Source organism: Psittacula echo (assembly GCF_963264785.1).
Source record: "Psittacula echo genome assembly, chromosome: 14".
Lineage (NCBI taxonomy): Eukaryota > Metazoa > Chordata > Aves > Psittaciformes > Psittacidae > Psittacula > Psittacula echo.
The window spans coordinates 1619166-1634620 of record NC_137750.1 but is presented as its reverse complement, the minus strand read 5'-3'; positions in this window follow the sequence as shown (position 1 = coordinate 1634620).

Genomic DNA, 15455 nt, shown 5'->3' with positions numbered 1-15455 from the left:
CAAACCCACCGCTACAACTGCCATGCATTAAATCCATGGCAGGTGAGGTTGGGAGCAGGAAGGGAAAGATGGGTGTCATGGGACAGGCCATCCTCTCTTCCTGAGACACTTCTATCTATAAAGCAAAGCAAAGCCTTTGCTATATCAGTATTAGCAGCTGCTGTCCAGCCAGCTAATTCCCAGCTTCCTTTGGTTAGGTGGTTATCATTACTCAGAAGAGAAAAAAAAAGAAAAAAAAAAAAAAAAAAGAGAAAAAGAAAAAAGAAAAAAAAAGAAAAAAATAAAAATAAATAAATAAAAAAACCCACAAGAAAATAAGAGAAAGTTCATATTGCTGGCAAACAGGACTGTGGCTGGCTGAGTACTCTGGGACACTAAAGCATTTCCTGAAAGATCCAGAACAGCCCAAACCTCCCTTATGGTAACTATGCCTGCAGGAGTGATCTTGAGGTATCAGCACTTATGGCAGTAAGAAAGTGGCACCACTGTGGAGTGAACATGAGACTTCACAAACTGTGGTTTCTGTGGAATGAGAGTTGGCTTTTAAGTCGAGGGAACAAACATGGAGTTTAATAGTGATAAGCTGTGATTAAAAAAAAAAAAAAGAACAAAACAAAAAAAAAATCAAAAAAAAAAAAAAAAAAAGGAGAAAACCCCAAACCCAGAAAAACCTCACAAAACTAAAAGAAAACTAAAAAAGCTGTATTTGCAACTAGTCATGGAGTGGTAGAAGTCTACCAAATGTACTCTGCTTGACCATAAGCAAAAGGTGACCCATCTGTTGCCCAAATATCTTTGTAACATTCTATCCATTTATCAAAGACAATTTTCTGTGCATAATAAAGGCTGATGAACCTCCTAAAGAAAAGTCGGACCATCTGTCTGCCTCCTTAGTCATTAACATTCACCTTCAGTATATGCTTGGCTTGTTTTATAACTACTTGAGTGACAGGAGAATTAGTTCATTCCCATGGTTTGGGGTTTTTTTTCCCTGTAGACTTTATTTTTTCCTATCATCTCTGCATACATTTGTTAAACAGAAGGTGGGGGTGGAGTGTGTGAAGTCTAAACTAATTTGAGAAACCAGCATAGCTTCTGCTTGCAGATGTCATGGTGTTTGCATTCTACATATTCATTGAAACGATTCTCCCTTTTCAGGGGCAATGAAAATGCACTCTGAGGCTGCCTTGAAGTCCCAGGTACACCCTGATGTTATGAACATTTTCAAGTTTTCCCTGGTGCTGAGGACAAGCGTTCCTGCAAATGTCTCTGTATACGCTGATGCCCAAGCATTTGCTTGGTTTCTGGGCTGAGGACAATGGTCCACACATACAGATGTTGCATCTGTTTTCCACAGACCAACAATGGCCTTCGCAGAGGTGTGAGAAATGGCCGTGTACTGTCCAAGATGATAAAATAGAGCAAAATACAGGGAGTCCAGAATTCTGACCAGCATTTGCAGAGTCTAAGGTGGAGGCTGGCATGTTGGCATGTCTGAGAGATTCACCACTTCCTAAGCTTAAAATGGCCAAAAAAAAAAAAAAAGGGGGGGGGGGGGAAAGGCAACTTTTAAGATTAATTTTATGCTTCAAATATTTTAAAATAACAAAGTCAGCAAAACTGTGTGCTCAGTAAGGACTGAGATGGACGAATGGTGACTAGAAATGAGTTCCGGTTACTAAGTGAGGCGCTTTTAATATTCTTAAGGTTCTGAATGAAAATATTCTCCTGAAGCTCCAGCTGCTAACCTGTAAGGTGTGTATCCACTGGAATGAAAGTATGGGCAGGAATTACACTCAAAAAGCAACCTTAAATTAGCTTTTCAGTGAAAGGCGTGATGGAAATTGTAAATAATTGCAGAGTAACTTGAAATCTGGTGAATTCAACAGCAGCTTTGAGAATTAGCTCAACAAATGACATAGACAAGATATTTCCATACTTTCTTCTAATGAATTCTCTGCTTCCGTTTGCTGCAAGTTTAGAAATTTGTGACTTTTACATGAAAAGATACTTTGAAGCCCATTTTATAAGTTAAAACTGTTCAAATCTCCTTTTCCTCTAGAAATAAGATGATAACTTAGAGTTAAGATAGATGAAGGGTGATTCAACGTGGAAATGCAGAGGTCCTTTTCATTGGGGTTCCACTGTCTGTCCACAACTTATTAAAGAGTGTGTATATTGAAATTCATATTTTGCCTAGAATTCTAATGGGGGGGGGGAGCAGAGAGGAGGGGGTTGAAGGTGGGTGGGAAGAGGGATGGTGGGTGTGTTTTCTATTAACTTTCATCCGGTTTGGTGATATTTCTACCACAGTGTGGTAGAAATGTCACCAAAATCTGGATGCACAGCACTATTCTGTTGAGAATACTGCTTTGCATCCAGGTTTTCTCTATTGAGAAAACGATCTACATGTAAATTATTAACATGGAGGTGGAGCTGTTTTTATCTGCATGGGAATAAACACATCACAGAGAAAACAGGCAACATGCTATTGCCTTATAAAAAGTAAAATCTCATTGGAGAGTCACATAAAGGGTATAAATTATAAAAATGGATGAATAAAGAATCAATAAAATTAAACACTTTTGCAGCTGCTGACAGCAAGAAAAATTACCCTGTCAGTGAGTAAAGAACAGATCCAGCCTCTGATGATTTTAGCACAGCCCCACAGTACTGCTACCTTCTTGTGGCTCAGCTTGCGTTTTCTTATCGAATACTATGAAGCAGGCAAATTAAATTAAGCAGTCAAAATCAATGACATCAAATAATTGAACCATCGTATTTATTACTGGTGATTATTAATTGTGTGACATTTATCTGAGTTAGGGTGGGAAATTTGCAACAAATTGGGGAAAAAATAATGCCTATTGCTCCTCTCTTTTGTGTTCAAGGCACCAGCTTAGCAAATGTAAGGAGAACCTCCTCAACTATTGCAGAAAGTATAGGGCAGAGCTTCATGTCCAGCCACAGGTCTGCTAAGTGATGGAAATCACCAGTGGCCAATGTGTCCTCCTTGGAGAAGACACAGTACATCCCTGGCAGTCATGCTTAGGGAGGGCGGCAGAGTCAGGATGAATTCTTAGTTCGCCTGCCTTGCCCCTTTCCTTCGAGTCACCTCTTTCTTGACATGCTGCTGAGTTCAGGATGTCACTTGTCCTTTAGGAAGCTGGGATGAAGACAGAATCATCGACTTCTGTTAACCCACAAACAGCGTGATGCTAAATCTTTTGTTGCAATTAGACCCACTCCTGACATACACGAATGCTGAGCCTCCAAAAATCCTATTAGCAGAAAGCAGGGCTGAATCTGAAGTGAAAGATCGCATGTACAAGTCTTTGAAGAATCAGAGTCTGTTACTCTGTTCATTCAGTTAAAAAAATGCATGTTTCAGAATCTCAGAAAGTATTTGAATTTGCTCCAAATTCTTTCAGCTGAAAAATTCATTAAAAAAAACCCCAAAACCAACCCCCCCCCCCAAAAAAAGCCAAACCAAATCACTGCAGTTAAAAAAAAAAAAATAAAGCTTTATGTAAATTTTAACATGTCCCTAATTAAAGCATTAAATGAATCCCAAACAAAAATACCACATTCCAAACCCAAACATTTGATGTAAAGCAAGGGGGAGAGTTGTTATATTCCAAAAGGAAGATGCCAAGAAAAAGTACAAATTGTTTGTTTGCCAACCTAATTTCATTTAAAGGAAGGCACTGAACTTAAAACAATGATTCACATGGTGTTAGTGGCAACATTTTGCTGATACCTCATTCTTGGTTTAAAAAGACCCAACATTCATGACAAGTGCCAGAGAAAAAGCCTCAGAGTATATGAAAGATTAAAAGGAATTTCTAATCCAGCTGAGACTTCTCTTTGGTGGGAAGCTGTCTGATTGCTAACAATATTGCTCTGCATAGCTCATATCTCCTGGGTGTCTGTAGTAGAGATTCCTATGGATTCAGAGAAGATCCATCAACTAATTTAGATACTTCAAAAGCAGCTCTTCAGCAGTCTTTTTTCTGTAACCTATTTTACCATCATCCTTCTGGTTGAAACTTTTTTGGGGTGAAATCTTCTCTACTCAGAAGCTTGGCAAAAAAGACAGGCAGGAGAACACAGGCAATGAAACACAACCCACATTTGGCTGTTGCTTTGTCTGAAACTCTTCCCTGTTCATACTCTATCAATAGCAGCCTGATGTTGGTTAAAAACTGTTCACCTCAGCAGTTTGCAGGGGTTAACAGACTTAACTTGTGTGATGCTGGGCTTCTCTGTAGAGCTTATTAACAAACCCAGGGAGGTTACACTTTACTCAGTTAATTCACTGTCTCTGAGAGCAGCATGGCTTAGTGCACCTTCTGTACTATCACCTTGTACTGTCATCTCCTCTCCCACAGTACAGCACACAAAGGAAATCGTGTAATTAGTTGCAAGGACATTGCATTCACTTCAATGCCATTTCTGTGTTTCCTCTAGTTGGTTATAAAGATGCCATTAAAAATCCATGTTTTCCCTCCACTTGTACTCAACTACCATTGCTCTCTTCTGAGTACAGGGTGAAATTCAGGTGCAGTCAAATAACCCTAAAGGTAACCATCAGCAAACACAGCACTTACAGAGGTCATTTCTTATAAATGCTGAATTGCGTAATGTTCAGAGGTGGAAATGGTGCTTTACAGAGAAACAAAGAACAACTAAAAGATGGTGATCCAATACTGCGATCAGATTCGAGTAAGACTCGACTGTCCAGAGAGCAGGGCTGTAAAATTGTAGCCTATACTGCAAGACTGTATTCCTCCAGGAGTCAATCTTGTTCCATCACATTCATACTGACACTCTCATTTACACTCCCACATTCTTGGCAACTGAGAAGAGTCACGCAGGTACATCAGGACTTGTCAATTGAAATAGAAAATATTTAAAAAAACAAAACCAAAAAAACTCCCAAAATTAAAACAAACAAAACCCAGCAAAGCCCACAACACACACGTAAAAGCAGATGTTATAGTGCTGAGTATTGGATCACTCAGGGTAATAGCACTCCCTTATTCTCTTCTCAGTTCAATCTTGCAACAGAAATCAACACTGTCTGAGAATGACAAGGCAATTCCTGAACTGTCAATAATTTTTTTGCCACCTTCTATACCAAATTCTCGTATGCAGGTATGGCCTATGTGGGACCAAACCTAGACAGATTGTCTGGCTAGGCTTTAAACTCAGAACCATCCTGGCTACCAGCTGCCTTTAACATGGAGCTTTAGACCTCAGCTGAATTTCTGACAAAATCTATTGAGAAGTCATGAGTTTAACCCCCACCCCCCAAAAAAAAAACAGACAAAAAAACCCCCAAACTCTTTATTTTGTCCTTTCCTTTTTTTTCTCCAACATGGAGCAATACATTCTGCACTTTAGTTAAGACCTGGGTATGTGTGGGCAATGGGGAAATGACTTTTCATTGCACAAAGGCACAATTTTATTGTTTTGCCTTCTCCCTCTCTTTTTCTTCCTATCATTCCCATCTTTTCTCTCTTGAATAACTGAAAAAGAATCAGAAAAAGGATGATTTTTCTCAGCATCTCTGTTAGTTTCTCCTGGCCCAAACCATTTTTACCCTTCTTGCCTTCTAACTAATGTGCCATTCCCTTTATCACCTCTCAACATCAGTGGTCTCCAGAGAGCAAACAATATCACAGAGAGAGACTCTGCGTTCTGTGCCACCAATGTCAGAGTGTGTCTTTCAGATTTGGTAAGAATTCAGATTTGATATTTGCGTAACTGAGAACAGGATTTGATCCTCTCTGTTGAGGAATGTATTTCAGGCTTGGCCTTGGAAGTTGCTCTGTTAAGATCTGCAGGAAAATGAGCTATTGTGCATAGGTAGTCTATATCCTGTCTGAATGTTTGAGCAGCAGATACAAAGTTCAGAGTGCATTTTATTAATCTGCTACGCATGCTTTTCCCTGAGGGCAGATGCATTTATATCTCTAAACCCATTTATCTCATAGCATCCACTAATAGATAGTTTTACATGTAAACTCTCTCGTACACACAAGTAAATTTAAAAGAGAAATAAAAGCCCTTGACAATAGTGTACTTGATCCTCTGCAAATCCCTGTGGATGTATAGTACACAGTAAGTCAAAAATAATTAATAGGGTCAACTCCAGAAGATGTCAGGTTCACTGAAGCGTTGGGTGTTTCTCTGAAACAGAAACAATGCTGACACAGTTTTAAAACTTAGGGTAAACTAAATGTTGCCTCTGGAGATTGGAACTTCCATAGTCTGGTGTAACTCCTCGCTACCTGGGTTTATTCCTAGTCATATTGGTCGAATGTGTTCCAGATTTTTAAGGTGGTGGAAATTTAAGGGTAGAATTAAGTGAAATGAACCTGCTGTGTGTGATATTACATTGTTTTACAGTTAAGCAGGAAATACAAATGAATGGCAAGGTCATCCTAATCTGTTATTCCAGTTTTTCACTGCAAAAAGGGTTTCTTTCCAAAAGGAAGAACAATTCACAATTCAAACCCAGTAAACACACCGGATTTTTAATACATGTCAAAAATTGGATTCAGCAGAGTACTTGGTATTTGTCTACCTGAACCCATCATACTGAATGCCAACAAGCTCCGAAGAAGGAAAGTCAATTCTTTTAATGAATCCCGTTATGTGGAAGCCATAATAGGCACTTGGATTTTGTCACCCAATTCCATCTACATTTCACAACTCTGTTTTTAACCTATTCACGTTAGCATTTGCAAATAACAACCTGATAACTTGTCCTGCTTAAGAACCTCTCCTTCCCAACACTGAAAACGCTTCCTGTAGAATATAAATTTATCCCATCATCGCACCTAATAATGTCTTTTGTTAATCTGGAATCTAATATAAACCCTAAGGATCTGCTGAATCATATTCAGAAGTTACAGTGAGTGCTGCCCACTAAAGTTCTTCAATCTTTCTGTGCAGTTGGAAGGCTCAGTTTGTTGGTAAACACTGATTTTAACAAGCAGATAGTAGCTTCAGTTTGCTGTTTTGAGAGGCACAGACAGAGCTCTGACTTCTTGGTGACACTCTGGAGGCTCGGAAGGAAAACAGGAATCATTAGGAAGAGAGAGGACTGTCAGTTCCAGTGGCAGCTCTCTCGTGGCTGTGACAAGTGACCTCTGCCAAGGTAGGTCTTTACTATAAGAGAAGCCATGTAGGAAAAAGAGAAAGAATGAGGCAAAAGAAACCCATAGACTAATGCAGTATAATTTAAAAGCTGACCCTGTACATTAAGGCTAATGGAACTAAACAACTGTAATCCTGAAACGAAAATGGAACGCTATTCAGAATGTAGCTACAGTACTTGAAATCCAATTAAGTGTTGTAACTCCCCAAAGATTTGGATCACATTTTTCTTCCTTTCATTAACTGAAATTTGTTTTTTCTTTGATTAAGCTTAATATTAAAAAACACAAACAGAATGGTAATCAAAAGTATGTATCATCTTAGGCCCACTCTGCATTATTAAAGTCTCATTTCAATCATTTGTGAGGTATTTCACCAGTAATAGACTCGGCCATCTGCCAATTAGCAAAATTATCCTCAAAGCCCGTTTTCATAACTCTATGCTAAGTCTCCAAATATCCAAATCCAAACTTACACCAAAGCAGGTGAATCTGGAATCTGGTTGTTGTCATTGATACAATCAATGAACCTTCTTTTAATCTGTCTGTGATACATTTGGGATAAATTCTCCATAGTGAGTAAAACAGAACAGCAGCATGAAGAGCTTGCTTTCTACCTTAGTTATTAAAAGGAACAAAAGAATAGATACCACGTAACATCAAGCTTTTATTTTGTTCTGTTGGTTTTGTTTTTCAGTTGAAGAAAGCCAAAATTAGACCACTGGGTGCCTTCAAAAGAGAGAAGTGCAAACACATTCAGCGGTCATAAAAGAAATGAGAGATGGAGGAGTACCTCAGAACATAATTAAGGACAGACATTCTCTCCAGACTCCCTTGATGCACTTGGCGAAGGTACCAAATCTCAAATAAACCCTGTGGATTCTGGCAGTGTACATCTGTATTTCACAACAAATTCCCAGACCAAACAGCAAAGGCATTAAAGAAAGTGGGATCAATATTTCTCAGCCTACTTTCCATTCTCCTCCCTAAACCTCCACGTCAAGAGTCCTGCTATTCCTTCTTTGTAGTCATCACCATCACTACCCTGCCTGCAGAAGAGTAAGTAGAAGTCTTCAGCTTAGAACAAGTAAGGCTTTTTCCTTGTCACCTGTAAACCAGGTGCATCTTCCCATTCCCATGCAGCTGCACAAATAAGTGGACCAGGAATGCTCCTGCAGTCAGACATCCATTTCTGGTTGGAAGCAGCAGCAGCAGCCACATTTCTCACAGCTAACAATGGCCCTTTCTAAGATAAAAGCAGTGCCTGGCCATGTGAGTGCTGCTTCTTTGTGCTATAAAGGAACTTCACTTAGATCAGCAGTGGAAAAGATATCCAGAGCTAAAATTTCCAGTTGATAACTTCAGAAAAAATCCCACTGTTGACATGAAAACTGTATCAGTTCTGAAGATGGGCACAGATGGGTTGACAGGAAACAATTAGGACATGCTTGACTGTTCATGCTTGACTCATGCTTCTCTTCATTGGGGACTGTAGCGATAGGACAAGAGGTAATGGATTATAAAATAAACAGGGGATATTGAGGTTAGATATAAGGAAGAAGTTCTTTACTGTCAGGGTGGTGAGGCACTGGAATGGGTTGCCCAAGGAAGTTGTGAGTGCTCCAGCACTGGCAGTGTTCAAAGCTAGGTTGGACAGGGCTTGCAGCAACCTGCTCTAGTGGAAGGTGTCTCTGCCCATGACAGGGGGTTGGAGCTGGGTGAGCTTTAGGGTCCCTTCCAACCCAAACCAGTCTGTGATCCTATGACTTAGAGTGCAAGGCTACAGGGAGCATGGACGCCCCTTGTTCCACAGAGCCGGCTCCTCATGCATCAGTTAGGCTTTTGGAACCTGCTTCTACCTTAGCTTCAGCATCACATATCTAATTAGACAAATTGGCTGGGATTGCTACTGTGTAACTAAAGATGAGTCTTGCTTAGGTGAATACACTGTACCCACATGCAGAAATTGTATCACAGAATCACAAAATTGCAGGTTGGAGGGCACCTCAAGGATCATCTGGTTCAACCTTCCAGGAAAAGCATGACCTAGACTACATTTCCCAGCACCGTGTCCAGCCGACTCTTAAAAGCATCCAAAGTTGTGGAGTCCACCACTTCCCTGGGCAGATTATATCTATTAGCAAAGCGATGTTCATTCTCCAGAGCTGTTACTGAGGTGCAAGGTCAGCCAAAACCATCAACTTCAGGCACTCTCACTTTTATAAGGGAGTGTTTGCATAATCTGGTTGATTTGTAACAATTTTCCATTAAAATGAATTATTTTAGTAATTTCTTCCCCGATCTTCTATCAATGAGACTATAGAAATGACATGGTTTCTCTTATTTTAAACCAAAAAAAGGAAATGGAAAGAATCTATTTATTAGACTCATAATTCTGTGCTGTTCTGCCTTGTGAAATCTGTCTCGTGTCATGTTTTCAAGATCTACTAGTCTTGGTCCTTCAAGCAAAGCAAGCTCAGCTGTACTTGTGCTAATCACACATGTGGTCAGAAACTTATTTGAGCTGGTCCAAAGCTGGAATTTGTTATCTCCTTTCCTGACAACAAATTCCACATAGGACATCTGAGTATCTGCTGTGAAATTTTGGTGATTCAACTCCATATCAAAATGATTGAGTACAAGTATATTTGCAGCCCAAGAGCGTAAGTGAAATCTGGAAGCTAATTTTGTATAAGATCACAACCTCTAAATTAAATAATAGATGTAGCCTGCCTGCTGCATCATCAAATTTTAATTAGATTCTTTGCAGCTCTAAGTCTTTGATCTCAGCTAAATAAATCATAGATGCGTTGTGGGTTTTCAGTTGGACTATGTGTCATGCTAAACTCACATATGAAACGGAATAATGTGTTTGAATCTGCATTGTTACCAGGGGGAAAGGAGAAGGTAATTCCCCTTGAAACTTCACCTAGAGCACTGAATTACTTCAACATCTCCCTTTATCCTCATATCCCTGTTTTCAAAATAGGGTAAAATCAATTTTATTCCCCCAAATGTCAGTACCACAATCTGACAACTGCACTGTTGTAATGTAGGAAGAGAAAACAGAGGCTGAATCCAAGAGTCATAAGGGCCCCTCTTGACTGAGATCTGAAAACCCTTTGCTGCTTGATGGTATCAGATACTGAAATGCATTTGTGCTTTTTATTCTGACTGTTCCAACCTGAATTCTTGGGCTCATTTATACAGAAAAACAGAACCAGCAGCACTGAAGTACAGCAAATACTAAAGTTTGCAGTTCCTGTAGCAAATGGCTGCTCAAAATTAGGACAGTTTAATTCTGGTTTAAATGATTAAATGATAGGCCAGATCCTGAATAGCAGGATATGGACACCACTTCTTTTACCTGAGGAGGGAATGGATTGATTTGCTAATTACTGGCAGTAGGATTTGGATTTCAAGCATCACAAGGTTTCCAAGAGCTCTAAATGCACACGCACACACACACACCCCCGTAACCTAGTTCTGAATTAGATCAAAAGGAATCCCTCCAAGAGCTGTTGCCAGAGCTGGGAACTTCACTGCTTCTTGTTTCCCGAAACTATACAGTTTAGGCTCTGTTTTGCTCCTGATCTGACAACAAGAACCGATTAACATAAAAGTAAATGCAACTGTTTATAAAGTACGTATAAAGGAAGTGTACTGCAAGTCCTAGGTTAGCAATAATCCATAAACAAGTAAAGCAAATCATTTTAAGGTCAGAGTCTGATCAGGGTTATTAGCATTATGAAGAAGTTGCTTGTTTTAAAAAGAGCATAAAATTACTTTCTAAACCAACTGAAATCAGTTATGTTTAAACCCACAATTCATGAACAACACGGAAATTGTTAGTTTTGTAAATGAAAATTGTTCAGCACAGTCCCACTGTAATGAGGGCAATTTAATTCTTTTAATGCTTGCATGTGCAATTGTTTTTTAAGAAAAGTAATATTCCAGCAGCAAAAAGCTGTCCAGCAGCAGCTTCGATCCTCCATAATGTAAATACATACATATAGTAATTACTAGGAGGATATATCAAAAGGATTTTGCATATGAAAATATGTGCAATTTAGATAACTAATAAAAATTTAGCTAACAGGGTAACTAATCACATTATTCCATATTTATGCACTGAGGAGAAGTTACCAGTTAAGCCCAATGCTGACTTTTTAGTAAAAATACCAGGAAGAATTGTTAAAGAATATACTCCCAGATTATTTCTCACACAGAGCAAGTTTCAAGGACACTTTTGTAACTCAGGTAACAGTAAATCTTTGGATTTCTTTCTTGAACAGAGTGGACATCCCTTGCATTTTATTTTGCTGTTACTCTGCACTCTTCACAATGGCTGCAATGTTAATTTTCTCTCCCACCAATATGATTTTTAAAAACAAGTTTGCAAATTGTTGTCCTGAGTTCAGTAGCAGCAGTCATTTTTCTCCTTCTTAGTAGCTGGTGCTGTGCTGTGTTTTTGACTTTCAGTCTGGGAACAGCACTGATAACACCAATGTTTTTAGTTGCTGCTCAGTAATGTTCAGTCTGACCAAGGCCTTTGTGAGTCTCATGCTCTGCCAGGGAGGAGGGGAAGCCGGGGGGAAGCAGGGACAGGACACCTGACCCAAACTAGCCAAAGAGGTATTCCATACCACAGCACGTCATGCCCAGGATGTAAACTGGGGGGAGTTACCTGGAAGGGTTAGATCACTGCTCGGTTGGGCTGGGTATCAGTCGGCGGGTGGTGAGGTGTTGTATTCTCTTCCCTTGTTATTTCCCTTATCATTATTATCATTGGTGGTAGCAGTAGTGATTTGTGTTATACCTTACTGTTCTTATCTCAACCTGTGGGAGTTACATTCTTTCGAGTCTCCTCCCCATCCCTCCGGGAGCAGGGGGAGGAATGGGGGGGAGTGAGCGAACAGCTGCGTGGTTTCTGAGTGACAGCCTGGGCTTAAACCACGACAATTGCGAACAAAGTGCACTGATGACAAAGTCAAATTTCCATGGGTCTTGCCTCCTTGTCATTTAGGGAAAGTGGTTGTTTACTACAGACAGTAGAAATTTCTTATTTATTGAAGTAAGGATTGTGTAGGCTCAGTGTATTTTTAAAATGTCACATAGCCATTCATGCATCACGCTTCTGCTTTGCTGCTTTAAACCTCATGGCATCCTTAAGTCAATACATACACGCCGGTTGGACACAGCAGTAGCTGCTGCCTGGCAGATCCTGTTCGTCCACAGCATGTAAGGACAGGCTATATCAATATATGGGCACACGGGGAGATTTATTTGGTTCTTTAAAGCCTCTTTCTCAGTAAGCTGCACAGATTTGATATCAAGTGTTTAGACATAGACCATTTGTACAATTTAACCTACAGTATTTATACAACTATAAAGGGAATATGGTGTATTTTTATGTCCCAGGGCTGTACATAAAAGGAATAAAAAATGCGAAGAGTGGATAGACAAGCTTTCAAAAAAAATGTAGACCCTGCTCTTATGTTGCTGCATAATGGTGTGTAAAATGTACTCCAATTTTTTGGTCACAGGACATAGAGTGTAGCATGAAAGCAAGAATATTAATCATATAAATTTTGCCTACTACTTGCTTTGAAACCATCACATGCCAAGCAGAAGTTTAATGTTCTCCCTAGACAAATCTTTTTCTTGTTCTTTTCTTCTTTAAAAGAAACCACTTTGCATAGCAGAATATCTTGATTACCTACTCCTGCTGCAAAAAGCATCCCTCAAAGCATGCTAAGTTATTCTAACGCACCGGATTCATACTTGGCTTAAGAGTTTTCTCATCATGTCTTTCTTCCTCAATAGTTTCTCTTAAAATTACTAAAGCACAGAACGCAGTCTAAAAATATGTAACTCAACCCTTCGTTTCTTTGCCACATCAAGGACATATTTTATAGAGTAAATAACCATGACTGGGTAAGAAACTATGGTGTGTATTATAAACCACTTTGTGTTTTATTTCACCTTTTGTTATGCTTCCTGAAGCTACCTAATAGCTGTAATATGTTCCTTTACTTAGTTTCTTTTGCAGCTTGATAGCCATCTCTGTACAGTATTCTGTAAGTAAGCTCAAAGAGCAAACCTGTAGAATCTTCTGAGGATAATCATCTAGCTTTGTGAAACTATTTTTGACATTATATGAGGGCCCAACTTAAGCCACTTCAGAAGACCCTGATTTACAGAGTGAGACTGTAGCTGTTTCTGGAAGGTCTTTTTACGATGTCAAGTTAACCAAGTAAAAGGACTTGTGAGTTCTAAAGTTATAGGTCATTCTGAACTAAATGCATGAATCAAATTTCCAAAGAAGCCATGGGTTATTCCTCAGAATAGCACTAATATTCTAAGTCACCTATTCAAACAATACTGCCATTAGATTCTTACTTATTTCTGTATGCAGATACTCAAACTAAGATGAAACCTAACTCATAAAGTCAACAAAACTGCTACTGCTTGAAAACTGTTTTTGGTAGAAGCAGAGGAACCTGTTTTCCTGCAGGGAGAAAGAAACAGGCTCCACAGCAGTGTTCCCAGGCTGCATGACCCAACAAGCAGGAGAGCTGGGAGGATGCTCTGCTACCCATGTACTGAATGGGGAGGCAGCTGAATTTCACACACCAGCACAGACTTACACAGTGTGATTTTGGGCAAATAAGCAGCATGGTGCATTGCCATTAGAGACATCTGAAAAGCCCACCGGTACTACTGCATAGTTTTGTCTAGGTTGCCATGCCCTGCTCCTCTGAAGGAGGGCTGAGTCATTTAGTTACGGTGCCTCCAGTGCTTAAGCTGGCTCAAGTACCACTTCAGAGCCTTATACTGGGTAGACTGGCCGCTGTTTGTGTGGGAAGTGGGAACAAAACCACTAGTCTCCCTTCAGGGGACACTGAAGATAAACGCATTGAGAGGCACTCAGGAGCAGCCTGAAATTCCTTGCTCCATCCTCTGACCAACCCGGCAGAAGACAGACATGCACACACACAGAGAAAGCAACAACTTGGGGCTGCTACTGCCTCCTTGTTCAGATGGAAAGCAGAGATAGAAGATGAGAGAGACTTCACCCAGTACAGACTTTTCCAGGGGCTGATTTACAAACAAAGCCATATCTCTGCTAAAAATCAGACTGCAAACTGCCATTAGTCCTTGACTATGACTGCCCAGCTGCTGTCTGTTCAGCTGTCATTAATCATACAAAGTAAAAAAGGAAAGCAGTTCCTACAGAAAATTCAAAGTACGAAATTCTTCATTCATTTCAAAGCTTGTTTCACTCACAACATCTTTAAATAAAAAAGTAGGCTTCTAATGAGGTCACTGAAATTTTCATTTCCTGGAATCCCAGCATTTATGAGACAAAAGTCTCTTTTTATTATGTATGTCACATACGCTGTCGTATTTTCTGAGCACCTCCAAAGGGTTCTTCAGGGCAGTCTGGGTCAACTAATTTAGTCAACACTCACATAAAAGTCACTCACAGTTCAGGTCTCAGTCCTGCTCTGAAAACCAGACAATGCCCATGCTATCATGAGTGCCTGATTGGGGACAGTGGGAAATCATGACTGTAGTAATTGGGGAAGGAAAGATACAGAAGAGGAAACACAAGTCTATTCAAACCAGAGATCTAAGATTAAAAGAATCACTTAGCTGTTGTTTTAGTTTTGTGTGCTCCTTAACATAAAGATCTTTTATAAAATAGATGTTGGAGGTTGTCAAACAAATAGCTAAACATAGAGAAGGTGCTATTTTTCCTTTAAAACAGAAGGCTGGCTGCTGCTTGCATGTGCATGCTGTACAAGCTGAAAAACAAAGCATGCTCTTAGAGTTGATAGCAGCCAATTTTCTCGTTAAGCCTATGAGACCATTATCCTTCCCTGTTCTCTCTCTTCAACACCCTGAGTCATTTTTGACTTACATGTTTTCAAAGCAGGGCATGCAAAATAACATGGCTCAATCCACTTGGAGACAAGATTCTGAGAAGCCTAAAATAGGCACTTCAGTTGGGAAAGTGAAATGAGGACAGGTATTAAATAAACAACACACAGAAGGCATGAGCATGCAGGCCATGTTGAAGATGACACAAGGAGGCCAGGAGGGAAATGGTGCCGCAGAAGTTTTGAAGAGACATGGTACATTAAAGACTTACCACAATATTTTCATTTCTACTTTTACCTTCAAGTGCTGCACAAATGTGAAGGCTGTGACTTTGGGGGCATAAATGGAATTATTGATTGTAGGAGGCATTTTGTTCTGCTCTAGCAACTTGATTATGAATTC